The following is a 14,629-nucleotide window of genomic DNA, read 5'->3' as shown; positions in this document are numbered from 1 at the left end:
TGGGCAACACGGACTTTGAACTCCCTCCAAAGGTTTTCTATGGGGTTGAGATCTGGAGACTGGCTAGGCCACTCCAGGACCTTGAAATGCTTCTTACTAAGCCACTCCTTCGTTGCCCGGGCGGTATGTTTGGGATCATTGTCATGTTGGAAGACCCAGCCACGTTTCATCTTCAATGCCCTTGCTGATGGAAGGAGGTTTGCACTCAAAATCTGATGATACATGGCCCCATTCATTGTGTCCTGTACATGGATCAACAAACAAGAGATCCCTGTGCTCAAATCCATACAGCTAGTGCATGCATTTATCCATCAGGTGCTAAAGGGGTGTAACCACATTAACTCTAGAAATTCTGAAGGACCCTCTGCACACTGGTATATACCCTTTCAAGCAAACTATGCAACAAATAGGGATATTTGGTTCACACATATTGCAATACATGTTTAAGCTGGCCAACTGCGTCAAAGTAATCCCTCTATGGCCAGTCCTACTCTGCCCTGCCTACGCAAGTGCTACTGTGGACACAATGCTAGCATAGGGGAAAAGACACAATGGGGAGAGCTACAAGGTTCAGGTCTGGCTACTGGCTATCAGTCGTCCTGGTCCCTTTGCGGAGAAACAGCCCCAAAGCATGATGTTGCCACCCCCATGCTTCACAGTAGGTATGGTGTTCTTTGGATGCAACTCAGCATTCTCTCTCCTCCAAACACGACGAGTTGTGTTTCTACCAAACAGTTCTATTTTGGTTTCATCTGACCATATGACATTCTCCCAATCCTCTTCTGGATCATCTAAATGCTCTCTAGCAAACTTCAGACGGGCCCGGACATGTACTGGCTTAAGCAGGGGGACACGTCTGGCACTTCAGAATCTGAGTCCCTGGCGGCGTAGTGTGTTACTGATGGTAGCCTTTGTTACGTTGGTCCCAGCTCTCTGCAGGTCATTCACTAGGTCCCCCGTATGGTCCTGGGATTTTTGCTCACCGTTCTTGTAATCATTTTGACCCCACGGGGTGAGATCTTGCGTGGAGCCCCAGATATAGGGAGATTATCAGTGGTCTTGTATGTCTTCTATTTTCTAATTATTGCTCCCACAGTTGATTTTTTTCACACCAAGCTGCTTGCCTATTGCAGATTCAGTCTTCCCAGCCTGATGCAGGTCTACAATTTTGTTTCTGGTGTCCTTCGACAGCTCTTTGGTCTTCACCATAGTGGAGTTTGGAGTGTGACTGTTGATGTACATGGATCTTTTAATAAATTGGCCAAAGTTTTGATTAATTACTACACTATGAGTTTTTTTTCTGTTCTATATTCCTTTATTGACCATTGAATGGGAGATTATTGGAAGTATAACCATTCTTAAAGTGGAAAGCTCATTTTATATGTGCAAGAGGATTTCCTTTGTGGATCACCTGCGGTTTTGAGTCCCCATTATATGGTGCTTACTGACCGGTACTATTGGGGATTTTCCATCACGGAGCCATTATTCCATCCGGGAGACGATATCCATTGAAAACATTCATCATATCTACTCTTCATCACACTGCTCATACTGACCGCTTTATGTGGTCAAAGTGTCCAGTAAGGGGCCATCTTTTTCCGGGTGTATGGTGTTGGTGTATATGGTCAAGATCAGTCTCCTACAGTTTTTGTTTTATTATGTTTTCAGGACTTTTCAAGTTGTAATGGACTTTACCATCATATTATTTTCTTTTATTAGCGCTGCATTTTCTCTAGTTTATTATTTGTGATATTGCCTTTATTTGCTAGCTGCTTTTTGTTCATATTCACTTGTTTAATTTTTTATTATATTTAAGCGCAGTTATTTATATTTTTATTAACGTATTAGTGTGCACACTAAGCAGCGCGTGCGTAAGCGCATTTGCACCCTCTGTACCAGTACTGACACCAAACAGCCTATTTAAGCTGGATTGTGACATGAATAGATTGCGGAGTGGTCTTCACCTAGTTCCTGACTTACCTGTGATCTGATTTGTTTTGCCCTCCCACTGACGACCTAGCTTGCCAGGTGTTTGGATTGCTGTCTCCCTGTTGTGACCTTGGCCTGTGTTTGGATTCTGTATCTTGCTTCCTGATACCAAATCAGGTACCGCACTGCCTGGCTGTGAAATGACCTTGGCTTGTATCCCTGCCTCAGGTTCCTGTACTTCGCTGTCTGACTGTTGATGGCTTGTGTCCTGGCTTCGCTCCCGCCTTCTCATTGAACGTCCGGCTTCTGATCCTTGTCTGGTGGTCCACAGTCATCTGTGTCCTGCAACCATCAATTGGTACTGCCTGATACATTAGCCCCCCATGCTGCACTGTGTCCTCACATCTCCTGTTACCACAACCAGACATTGTTGGAGCTCTCGCTCCTCTCTCCTGCAGCTGGCGCTGACTGACCCTAGGTTCACACCTAAGCATTTTCTGCAGCGTTTTGTGTTTTTCAGAAATGCAGTATGGTCCATTTAACATGATTTCCTATGGGACATGTTCACATCTGTGTGTTTCCACCCGGTGCGTTTTGTGGAAAAGGTCAGGGACTTTTTTGAACACAGTTGTGTTTTTGATTCTGTGGAAATGGTGCAGAAAAACTTGTATTGCGTTTTTGCTGCATTTTTGCCACATTTTTTATGTGTATTTGATGTGTTTAAATCTTCCTAGCAACAAGAAAAATTTTAAAAAATGAAAAAAAAAGCCAAGCGCATAAAATAAGCGGCAAAAATGAAGGAACGCAAAATGCAAACAGCTGAAAACAGCTGAAACGCAACCTGCATAGGTGTGAACCTAGCCTGACACAGGAGAGATCATGTGAATGGAGTGGGCTGAGAATAGGTAAGTATATGAATCTTTCCTATACAGGTAATCAGAACAGGAGTTAGGAGGGGGAGGGAGCATTTCTAAAATTAGCTACGTTTATCCTTGAATTCTATTTTAAGTTAAGAATGCCAATGCTGATAAATTTGGCCTGGGCATCTAGGTGTCAAGAATGGTTAGTCTTCATTACCAGGGTGCTTTTTTTTCTCCTAGCGACAGGGTTGCTTTAACCCCTTGTCTACCAAGGCACCTTTAAAAACTCCTGTTCCCCAATCCCCCTGCCATACAGAGATGCCTGGTCCACCTGGCCAACTGGAGATTGCATGCACACAGATACACAGTCCATCTGACCTTTGTGACGATCGCGGCGTCAGACCCCAGCCATTCTCAGCAAACTCGTGACCGAAAGACTAGCCAATCTAAAACCGCGCTGTCACGTGCGTAACAATGCGACGCCCAGCTGCACCCTGCACAAAGATTTTCCAGCTAATGGACCACAATCTGTGTGCCTGCAGCCTGAGAGCAATTGTTACTGGATCAGGTTAATTACGCAATTAACCCTTCACACTGCCACCACCACCTTTTTGTACAGAGAAAGAGGAAACTTGGCAATATTAGCAATAACACTATGATGTTTGAATAATCGTTTGAATACACAATGTCACCGCAGACAGATGTATGCAGACGTTTTAAAACACACAGTAGCGCTCTTCAGAGACAGGGATTCTTAGTTTGCATTAAAGAGCTTTAGAAACAGTTCAACACTTTCAAGATTTATTACTAAAAGGTCAAAAGGGTGCAATAAAAATATTTACAGAAAAAGATGTAGCCAATATCTATATATAAATATACAGAGAGCAATAAGACAGCAAAGAGATAACAGAAAGAAGTTTAGAGCGATAGAGTACTTGCCAAAAGTCCTGGGTTAAGCAGATCAGGTTTCCTGAGCCAAAAGGGTGCCTTATCTCCCAAAGTTGGTTCCGATGTTCAAAAGGGAGGATTCTTCAACTTCAACATGACCTACTCCACTTAACTAACTCTCTGCTCTAAGCATAACAGCTTTTTTAGGAACTCAGCAGGGTGTCTCCTTGAAGCAGAGAACCAATCGCCTCATTTGGGGAGGGTGTTGCAGGTGGAGACCCAAGCTAGAACCAAAATCCCTTGCAGTTTATATCATGATCCATAACTTACCCTCGGTGCATGTAGCAGCCTTGCCACTAGTAGATTAATATGCAGAAGCATCTGCTGAATGTCTAGATATTAAATATGACATACCTGCTTGGGATGGTTAAGGAGATATTATTTTCTGCTCTCCTGTAGATTTCAGCTAGGGGGTGTAATATATCAACCGACTTGTATTAAAGTGACCGATCTGAATATATGCCTGGTTTCCTTGTAAGTCTTCCATATTTCTAGATATAAAATTATATGGAAAAGGGGGTTTTAAGTGTGAGTCTATTTTACAGCTAGCTAGAATGTCTTTGAAGCCCAGTGAAGGACTGGTTTATGGTTTTATGATATCTCAGATTGAGAAGCTAACAGACACCCGGGCACCAGCTAGTTTGGTAGTTTGGGATTTATAACCATGGAACTCTCCCACTGTGTCTGTGATCTCTGGCATCATACAGACCACATTCCTGAGGGAGGGGGGAAATTGGATGGAAGCTGGTTTGGGAGTAGAAATGATACAAGATGGAGGATCCTTAGCAAGATGGATGACCGCGTCCATCTCTGTATGCACAATTGCTACAACCTTCACTAACTGTAATGGTAGAAAGATCACCCCAATGGGGACTAGACAGTAATACAAATATCACAGGAGTTCTAACTCTTCCCCGCTCTATCAAAAGTAGAAAAAAAACCACTTGCCCTCTGCCCTGCCCAGAAATACTGCTACAGAGCGGCACAGCTGCGCAAAATCACACACATATTTATATATATATGTGTGATTTACAGTTCAATGTAGAGGGTGCACGCATGCACCGCCCTACCCGTGCTGCTATTGGCGGCTGGGGATGTCAATCAGAGAGACAACACAGGTCTCTCTCCTTTCAGCATGGACATGCTGCTTTGTATCTCTCTGCTGTACAGAGAGATACAAAGCAGCATGTCTTCAAAGTAAAACAGCACACTATGTAAAACACACAAACCCTTTGATCGCCCCAGATGTTAACCCCTTCCTGCCCAATGTCATTAGTACAGTGTCAGTGCTTTTTATTAGTACTGATCACTGTATTAGTATCGCTGGGGATGTCAGTGGCAGTTAATCAGTTCCCCCTGTAAGTCGCTGATCGCCGATATTACTAGTATATAAATTAAAAATTCCAGTATATATACCGCCATTTGTAGATGCTATAACTTTCACATAAACCATTTAGTATACAATTATTGGGATTTTAAAAAAAACATTTATTGGATATGTTTTATAGCAAAAAGTCAAAAATATATATTTTTTTTCAAAATTGTCAGTCTTTTTTTTGTTTATAGAGCAAACAATAAAAACCGCAGAGGTGATCAAATACCACGGGAAGAAAGCTCGGAAAAAATGACATCATTTATGTACAGAATTGCATGACTGCAATTGTCAGTTAAAGTAACTGCGACGTATCGCAAAAAATGGCCTGGTCAGGAAGGGGGGGGGGGGGGGGGGTAAATCCTCTGGAAGGCAGGCCTGGTCATTAAGGGGGGTAAATCCTCTGGAGGGCAAGTGAATTCCAGGGAGGAATAAAACATACCACTTATTACCATAATGTATTCATTAACACAACGATAAATGTATATTTAAATGCAATCAATCAATCTCCTGTAATCCTCTATACAGCAACTCTGGCTGGTCAAGGGGGGAGCCAATCAGATGTGCTACATGCACCTGTTAAAGCGGTAGTAAACCGCAACTTGTGAAAAAAAATATCCCCTGGGAGGTAATGTCATAATTTTCTAGTATGCATCGCAGTGCATGTTTAGGAGATATTATTATTATTATACAGGATTTATATAGCGCCAACAGTTTGCTCAGCGCTTTACAATATAACGGGAGACAATACAGCAACAATACAGTTCAATACAAGAGGGATAGGAGGGCCTTGCTCCTTGGAGCTTACAATCTAGGATTCATTTTACCTACAGGTAAGCTTCGTTGTAATCTTACCTGTTGGTAAAAGCTACAAAAGTGGGTTTATTTCCACTTTAACAGTAAACATGCGGACAGGAGAAGAGAGCAGAAGGACGACTCATTAGTATCCTGCTGCTCTTTCACTATTGACTCACAGGCTGGGGGTGGGGAGGTCTAGGCTGTATTGATTTACTGCAATATAGAAAAATGGGTTCACTGACCTGCCTTTGCTGTGGGGCAGAGCTGTGTAGATCTCAAGACTGGCTGGCTGAATTGCAAAGCTCCCATATTTGTATTGCACCTCTGTATTTATATAGCTGTTTGTCCGCAGTTCAGAGTTACCTAATGTAACTAAACCTGTGAGCGGATACATGATGAGCAGCATACCAGAGATTTGTTGTTGTTACATGTAGCCTTGAAAGCTAAAAATAAATAAATAAACAATCTAAAAGTGAACACACAAAGTCTAAATACTCCACTGCCGGTCAACACTCCCATCTACTGTACATACAAAATCAGCTTAGCAGCATGCCTAATAAATCACTGCAAGGGATAACAAATATGTACAGTATATAAGCCAATGGACTCTGGACTCCCAACTTAACCCCATTGGTGCCATGTCTTCCAGCCCTTTAAGGGATTTGTAATGCCAGGAGGTGGAGCAGGGTTTATGATTATGTGACCGCCGTGATTGGCTGTCATAGGGGTCATATGATTGGAAAGCTTCTGATTGCAAGTAGCGATAAGCGGGAGCTTTCCAATAGTCGCCGGTAACTGTGAGGGTGCGCGCTCTTGGCACATGTTTGTTTACATCTGGTATGCAAATATGCATCCTCTCTACATCAAGGCCCACGCGCCGAGAGGCCGCATATTTGCGTACCAACGGCGCCAAGAGGAATATAACTTTTTTTCTTCATTTTGGATGAGACGCTATCTCTCTAGATCAGTGGTTTCCAATTTAAAAAGACTCAGGGGGATACATTTTGTATCCACAACTCAAGTGAAGGGTCACATCTAAATTAACTGTTAAAGCACTTTTTTTCTAGTTTTCTTAAATCTTTTTGTGCTTTGACCTGTGTTAATTTAAAAAATCCAACCAGTGTCAATGTACATAAAAATATCTATTTTATTCTGTAAAATGTATATTATACAAACATACAGTATAATCTCCTAGATTGTAAGCTCCAAGGAGCAGGGCCCTCAATTCACTTTTGTATTGAACTGTATTGTTACTGTATTGTCAAGCACTGAGCAAACCACTATGGCGCTATATAAATCCTGTATAATAATTAATAATAATAATAATAATAATAATTAGTTACACAAGCCAAATCATTAGGAATGAGCAATAAACACCACTGTGCATAATGAAAAAAAACAAATCTTTTCTCTACAGCTTCTTCACTTTTAGGTTCAATTTCATCTTCCAGTAATCTGTATCTGGACAAGCTTTTCCTCTCACCCACAAGGTCATGTATGTCACATTTGATGGTTCCTGTCCAAAAAACAGGCGCTGTTTACCCCACTTGCTGGGACTCAAGCCAAGACTGCTTTCCAGAGCTGTAAAGGTGTTTCAGAACATGCATGAGCTGCTCCAGACCCAAGTTATTATTAATAATAGCAATGATTGGTATATCACCATCATCTTCCCCTACAGCTGTATATCACCAATACAAACATAGTTAAGCAATAAATATTTCCAGGGAATGAGAGGGGTTTCCTAATACTGGAGCAGACAGAATCTGGAACAGAGGTGCGTGACAGAATCTGGAACAGAGGTGCATGGCAACCAATCAACTTCTAGATTTTATTTTCAAAGCTTAACTAAAAAATCTGAAGCTAGAAGCTGATTCTGTCTGCTCCAGTTTCAGTGAACTCTCCCAAATGTGTATCAAACCATGTGCAGCGATAAAGATGTACAACAGGGAGAGCCCTGTTGCTCATGGTACCTTCCGTATGGTTCATAAACCCCACCCTTGTCATTCTATAATGCCCACTCCCCTATTTTCTTTTGACTTTATTTATTTATTTTACTATTAACCACCTGCTGTTCAGCAGTAGTACATTTTCTGCTGGGCTGCGACATGAGCACTTGTACGCCGACCTGTACATGCATGTTGGTGTGCCCCCATCCTGTGTCAGGTGAACACAGTGGATCACAATGCTCGATACCTGGCTGCTCTGATTGGTTGGGGTGTCAAGTGATCACTATGACCAATCATAGAAATCACTATTTAGCTAGGGGGAGCTAGCTAAATTTTTTTTTTGTTAGACAGGCTGAAGAGCAGCCTGGGCAGTATTCAGCTGGATCAGTTTTAGGTCAGGACTAATGCAGGCCATAGATGGGTCGAAAATCGGCCGATTTTTCGGCCGAAAATAAAATTGGCCGATTTTTGGATCGTTAGTGGGCTATTTGTTTGGCCGTTTTTCGGTATTTTGGCCGGTTTTTTTTTCGGTAAAGTTGGAAAAAAATCGGCCGATTTTGCCGATCGGCCGATTTTCGCGGCAATAATGGGCAAATCGGCCGATTTTTTACCGATAAAAAATCTGCGCATGAGCAGTGACCTGCAAGAGGAAGACAAAAAGGAGAAGAAGAAGAGGATGAAGATGAAGAGGAAGAAGAAGTAGAAGAAAAAGAAGAGGATGATGATGAAGAGGAAGAAGAAGTAGAAAAAGTAGAAGAAGAGGATGATGATGATGAAGAGGAAGAAGAAGTAGAAGAAGAAGAGGATGATGATGATGAAGAGGAAGAAGAAGTAGAAGAAGAAGAGGATGAAGATGAGGAAGAAGAAGAAGAAGAGGATGATGATGATGATGAGGAAGAAGAAGAAGAAGAAGAAGAAGAAGAAGAGGATGATGATGATGAAGAGGAAGAAGAAGAGGATGATGATGATGAAGAGGAAGAAGAAGTAGTAGAAGAAGAAGAGGATGAAGATGATGAAGAGGAAGAAGAAGAAGAAGAAGAAGATGATGATGATGAAGAGGAAGAAGAAGTAGTAGAAGAAGAGGATGAAGATGATGAAGAGGAAGAAGAAGAAGAAGAAGAAGAGGATGATGATGATGATGAAGAGGAAGAAGAAGTAGTAGAAGAAGAAGAAGAGGATGATGATGATGATGAAGAGGAAGAAGAAGAAGAAGAGGATGATGATGACGAAGAGGAAGAGGAAGTAGAAGAAGAGGATGAAGATGATGAAGAGGAAGAAGTAGAAGAAGAAGAGGATGATGATGACGAAGAGGAAGAGGAAGTAGAAGAAGAGGATGAAGATGATGAAGAGGAAGAAGAAGTAGTAGAAGAAGAAGAGGATGATGATGACGAAGAGGAAGAGGAAGTAGAAGAAGAAGTAGAAGAAGAAGAGGATGAAGATGATGAAGAGGAAGAAGAAGTAGAAGAAGAAGAAGAGGATGAAGATGATGAAGAAGAAGAAGAGGATGAAGAGGAAGAAGAAGTAGAAGAAGAAGAAGAGGATGATGATGATGAAGAGGAAGAAGAAGAAGAAGAGGATGATGATGATGATGAAGAGGAATAAGTAGAAGAAGAAGAGGATGATGATGATGATGAAGAGGAAGAAGAAGAAGAAGAAGAGGATGATGATGATGAAGAGGAAGAAGAAGTAGTAGAAGAAGAAGAAGAGGATGATGATGAAGAAGAGGAAGAAGAAGTAGAAAAAGAAGAAGAGGATGATGATGAAGAGGAAGAAGAAGTAGTAGAAGAAGAAGAAGAGGATGATGATGATGATGAAGAGGAAGAAGAAGTAGTAGAAGAAGAAGAAGAGGATGATGATGAAGAAGAGGAAGAAGTAGTAGAAGAAGAAGAAGAGGATGATGATGACGAAGAGGAAGAGGAAGAAGAGGATGAAGATGATGAAGAGGAAGAAGAAGTAGAAGAAGAAGAAGAGGATGATGATGAAGAGGAAGAAGAAGAAGAGGATGATGAAGAGGAGGAAGAAGAAGAAGAGGATGATGATGATGAAGAGGAAGAAGAAGTAGTAGAAGAAGAAGTAGTAGAAGAAGAAGAAGAGGATGATGATGAAGAGGAAGAAGAAGTAGAAGAAAAAGAGGATGATGATGATGATGAAGAGGAAGAAGAAGAAGAAGAAGAAGAGGATGATGATGATGAAGAAGAGGAAGAAGAAGTGGAAGAGGATGATGATGATGAAGAGGAAGAAGAAGAAGAAGAGGATGATGATGATGAAGAGGAAGAAGAAGTAGTAGAAGAAGAAGAGGATGATGATGATGAAGAGGAAGAAGAAGTAGAAGAAGAAGAAGAGGATGATGATGAAGAGGAAGAAGAAGTAGTAGAAGAAGAAGAAGAGGATGATGATGAAGAAGAGGAAGAAGTAGTAGAAGAAGAAGAAGAGGATGATGATGACGAAGAGGAAGAGGAAGAAGAGGATGAAGATGATGAAGAGGAAGAAGAAGTAGAAGAAGAAGAAGAGGATGATGATGAAGAGGAAGAAGAAGAAGAGGATGATGAAGAGGAGGAAGAAGAAGAAGAGGATGATGATGATGAAGAGGAAGAAGAAGTAGTAGAAGAAGAAGTAGTAGAAGAAGAAGAAGAAGAAGAAGAGGATGATGATGAAGAGGAAGAAGAAGTAGAAGAAAAAGAGGATGATGATGATGATGAAGAGGAAGAAGAAGAAGAAGAAGAAGAAGAAGAGGATGATGATGATGAAGAAGAGGAAGAAGAAGTAGAAGAGGATGATGATGATGAAGAGGAAGAAGAAGTAGAAGAGGAAGAAGAAGAAGAGGATGATGATGATGAAGAGGAAGAAGAAGTAGTAGAAGAAGAAGAGGATGATGATGATGAAGAGGAAGAAGAAGTAGAAGAAGAAGAAGAGGATGATGATGAAGAGGAAGAAGAAGTAGTAGAAGAAGAAGAGGATGATGATGATGAAGAGGAAGAAGAAGAAGAGGATGATGATGATGATGAAGAGGAAGAAGAAGTAGTAGAAGAAGAAGAGGACGATGATGATGATGATGAAGAGGAAGAAGACGTAGTAGAAGAAGAAGAAGAGGATGATGATGATGATAAAGAGGAAGAAGAAGTAGTAGAAGAAGAGGATGATGATGAAGAAGAGGAAGAAGAAGTAGAAGAAGAAGAGGATGAAGATGATGAAGAGGAAGAAGAAGTAGAAGAAGAAGAGGATGATGATGATGAGGAGGAAGAAGAAGAAGAGGATGAGGATGATGAAGAGGAAGAAGAAGTAGAAGAAGAAGAAGAAGAAGAGGATGATGATGAAGAGGAAGAAGAAGTAGTAGTAGAAGAAGAAGAAGAAGAAGAAGAGGATGATGATGATGAAGAGGAAGAAGTAGTAGTAGAAGAAGAAGAGGATGATGATGAAGAGGAAGAAGAGGATGAGGAAGAAGAAGTAGAAGAAGAGGATGATGATGATGAAGAAGTAGAAGAAGAAGAGGATGATGACGACGAAGAAGAAGAGGATGATGATGATGAAGAAAAAGAAGAAGAAGAGGATGATGATGAAGAAGAGGAATTCCAGTACGGCAAAAAGTGTCCCTGCAGAGAGCTCCGCTATTTCTTTGACAGTTCTTTGATATTTACAGCGGTTGCAACATTGTATCTATTTGTTTCCGAATAAAAACATCTGTATCCTAAATGGATAGAAATAGATACATTGTTGCAACCTCTGTATATGTCAAGGAACTGTCAAAGAACTGTCAAAGAAATAGCAGAGCTCTCTGCAGGGACACTTTTTGCCGGCTGTAGACAGGATAAAAATCTCCAGGAAGAGTTTTGCTGTAAAGAGACTTGTACATAGTTGTCAGGAAGTTGGAGGCTGGAGGGTAGGCTGACTGGAGCCACTTACAAACCGTGGCACATCTTGAAGTGATGCCAACAGCTTCTGCAGCAAGGAATGGGCCTAGCCAGTCCACAACCAAACATAAGGCTTCTACATGGAGGATAACATAGTCCCTACACTTTCCCTGATCCTCCGGAACCTTTCCCTGCTGCTATGTGCTGTCCCTAACAGGTGGGGAACCTGTCCCAACACAATGCTTGTCAATCCTAAAACAGCTGTGCCCTCACCTAAGATGACCACGGAGATCACGCAGGGCCCAGAATCCAATCGGACAGCTGCTCCCAGGTGACCACAAGAAGCCATAGAGGAACCAATATCCTCATGACTTCCTTCCCCTTTCTATTTTGCTGCTGCAGTCAAGCACCACCTACTGTGGGGAGTACAGACGGCACCTGCCTACAAGCGCTGTATCCAAGAGCAGTGGCTCTCTCCTCACTCTCCCTCACTCTCCCTCCTCACTGGACATGGAGGCAATAGCAGGAGTTATTGGATCCCGCTGCTGTCAATCACAGCCTGTGAAGAGGCATCGGGGGGCAGGGCTAAGCCGCACTTTGTGTATCCATGGATAATAGGCCATATTATGACACTACCCTTAACTTCCAGACTGGGGTACATACGTACTGTTATAATGCTTGGCTTGTCCTACGTCAGAATCCCAGATCAGATGAAACCGACACATTTTGATTTGCTCTTCTTCAGGGGTAGTAGGGAGTGACCTCTATCTACAATCAAAGTTGGACATTTATAAGAAACAATTACAATTGCATACATGGAAGTACACATACTATACAGTGCACTGCATCAAAAACGAATTCACTTACAATATATGTTTACATATGACAATTCACCAGCCAATGTTAAAACATACAAAGACCCCTCCATCCATACCCACCATAGGGAGGGTGGGCATCAACTCAGGAGGAGATACACAAACACTGGGGCCACAGAAAGAGCAGCTGTCTGGGAGTTATGGGTAGTGTCAAAATATGGCCTATTATGATGTACTGTATATATACATCAAATTGATTTTATGTCTCCCTGATTTTATATGTTGTAAATAAAAAAAATGTTTTTTGCATATCATGTAAAGATTCTTGCCTTTAAAAGTTCCATGGGAGAGAGAAAAAAGTTTGTATGGTACTGATCCAAGATTTCCACCAGCCTGAGTCATTGAATCTGTGATAATACAGTCTTAATGGTTTATTTGATTAAGTCACAGCTGCTTCCTCCTTTTCTTTCCAGGAGTTTGTCAGTAATGTGCAAACAGTGTAAGATATAATCTGAGTATATTTATGATCCTGAACTAGGTGATACTAATGGCCAGTTATTGAAATTTTATGTATAATGGGATATTTGTAGACTGAAATTTGTTTTCAACATTATCAAGTATTTCAGCTTAGCTGGCCATAGGAGTACATAGGAGGACCATTGTCCAATCGTTCTTTCACGCATGCAGGGTGAGAGGTGTTGGAAAGCGTTGCACAAACTATTGGCACTTTGAGGTTGGATATATAGATGGGGGCCAGTTGTGGATGGCTTTGTAAGTTGTAGTTAGTATTTTAAATTTTGTTTGTTTGAGGGAGGACACTGAGCAGCTGGTATGGTGGATGAGTCTAGTAGCAGAATTCATGATGGATTAAATTTATTTTCATCAGAAAATGAGGGGGGGGGGCGTTGAGGGGTAGATAAAAGATGGAGTTGGCCTTCAATGTGTACTTTAAACAGTAGCCATGCTTCCAAACATTTAGGGTCACCAGGAGTTGACAAGACAGAAAGGGGTAATGAAGTAGAAAATTGTATCAGAGTGGCTGTTTATTGTTCTCTGAATCCATGAAAAGCTCTTCTCAGTCTTTCATTATTAATGGCTTTGTGCGAAATGGAGATCTTATTTCAATGTCAGAACTCAAACAGTCAGCAGACAGCAAAAGGTTACTTAGCGCACAGCAAGACTCGTTCTCTACTTATATTTGTCTAAATCTGGTCACACCCATCACAAAGTGTACAATCGGCTTTAACTTTACCAACAACTACTGTATGTAGTGCAAGGGCCCAGTTTATCAATCCATTATTATTTATTTTTTGCATGATGCAGAGCAAGGATCCACCTGAATGGATTTACAGTATACCTAAAGGAAAAATGTTTTTTTTTAGGTTAGGATAGGAGAGGGATTAGATCACCTGTCAAGATTTTATTGCTGTCATGGTCCCCATTAGGGAGATCCACCCCCACTATTTATTATTTATCCTGTTTAGTTCTCACAGAGAGTGAAAATGAAAGAAAATCCCAAATTATGGGTTGTCCCCAGAACAGGAATAGTGGGGATATCTTGCAGTGGGGACACTAGTTCCGGTGACACCCCAGGATTTCCTTGCTTTAGAGGGACTTCCTGTCACTTTCTGTTTTGGCTATGGGACAGGAAGTGAAGGTAAGTCTCCCCAATGAGAAACAGATGGCAAAAATAAACCTTACAGGGGTTACAACCCTCCATTGCTCTATCGAAAATGAAAAAAAAAATGTGTTTAGTAAGAATTTAACATAGAACTAAATGCAAAACGTTTAGTGGAGAGGGATTAGAACACCTGTCAGGTTTTTATTGCTCTCTGTGTCCCTATTAGGGAGATTCACCCTCTCTACTTGACCTGTTTACTGTTTGCACTAAGAGTGAAAGAAAATCCTAAATTTTGGGTTGTCACCAAAACTGAATCCTCATGCACACTTGATGTTTTTACAGCGGATGTTTTTGGCTTTTGACATTTTTTTTACAGCTAGTAAACTCCACAGCATGTTATCCTATGTGTCCATGCATAAACCCAGGACTAGTGGGTTTTCTAACACGGCAAAATGCGGTAACACGCCGCAAACCAGCGTTTTTGGACTTTTT

The 14,629-nt window shown here is 41.4% G+C and overlaps 1 protein-coding gene and 1 long non-coding RNA gene across 2 annotated transcripts in view; one reads left to right on the top strand and one right to left on the bottom strand.

The window, feature by feature from the left end:
• Positions 1–6,172, bottom strand: part of COQ8A (coenzyme Q8A) — a 133,937-nt gene extending 127,765 nt beyond the window's left edge. The window contains exon 1 of the mRNA XM_089685104.1: positions 6,150–6,172. The gene's annotated coding sequence lies outside the window, so the exon portion shown is untranslated. The remainder of the gene's footprint in view (positions 1–6,149) is intronic.
• Positions 1–14,629, top strand: part of LOC149456432 (uncharacterized) — an 81,062-nt gene that overhangs the window by 34,538 nt on the left and 31,895 nt on the right. The window lies entirely within an intron of this gene.

This window comes from Staurois parvus, unplaced genomic scaffold (genome assembly GCF_062004578.1).
Source record: "Staurois parvus isolate SC_StPar_1 unplaced genomic scaffold, SC_StPar_1.0 ptg000362l, whole genome shotgun sequence".
Taxonomy (NCBI): Eukaryota; Metazoa; Chordata; class Amphibia; order Anura; family Ranidae; genus Staurois; species Staurois parvus.
The sequence above is the reverse complement of the archived record's forward strand: the minus strand, read 5'-3'. Positions and strand labels throughout refer to the sequence as shown.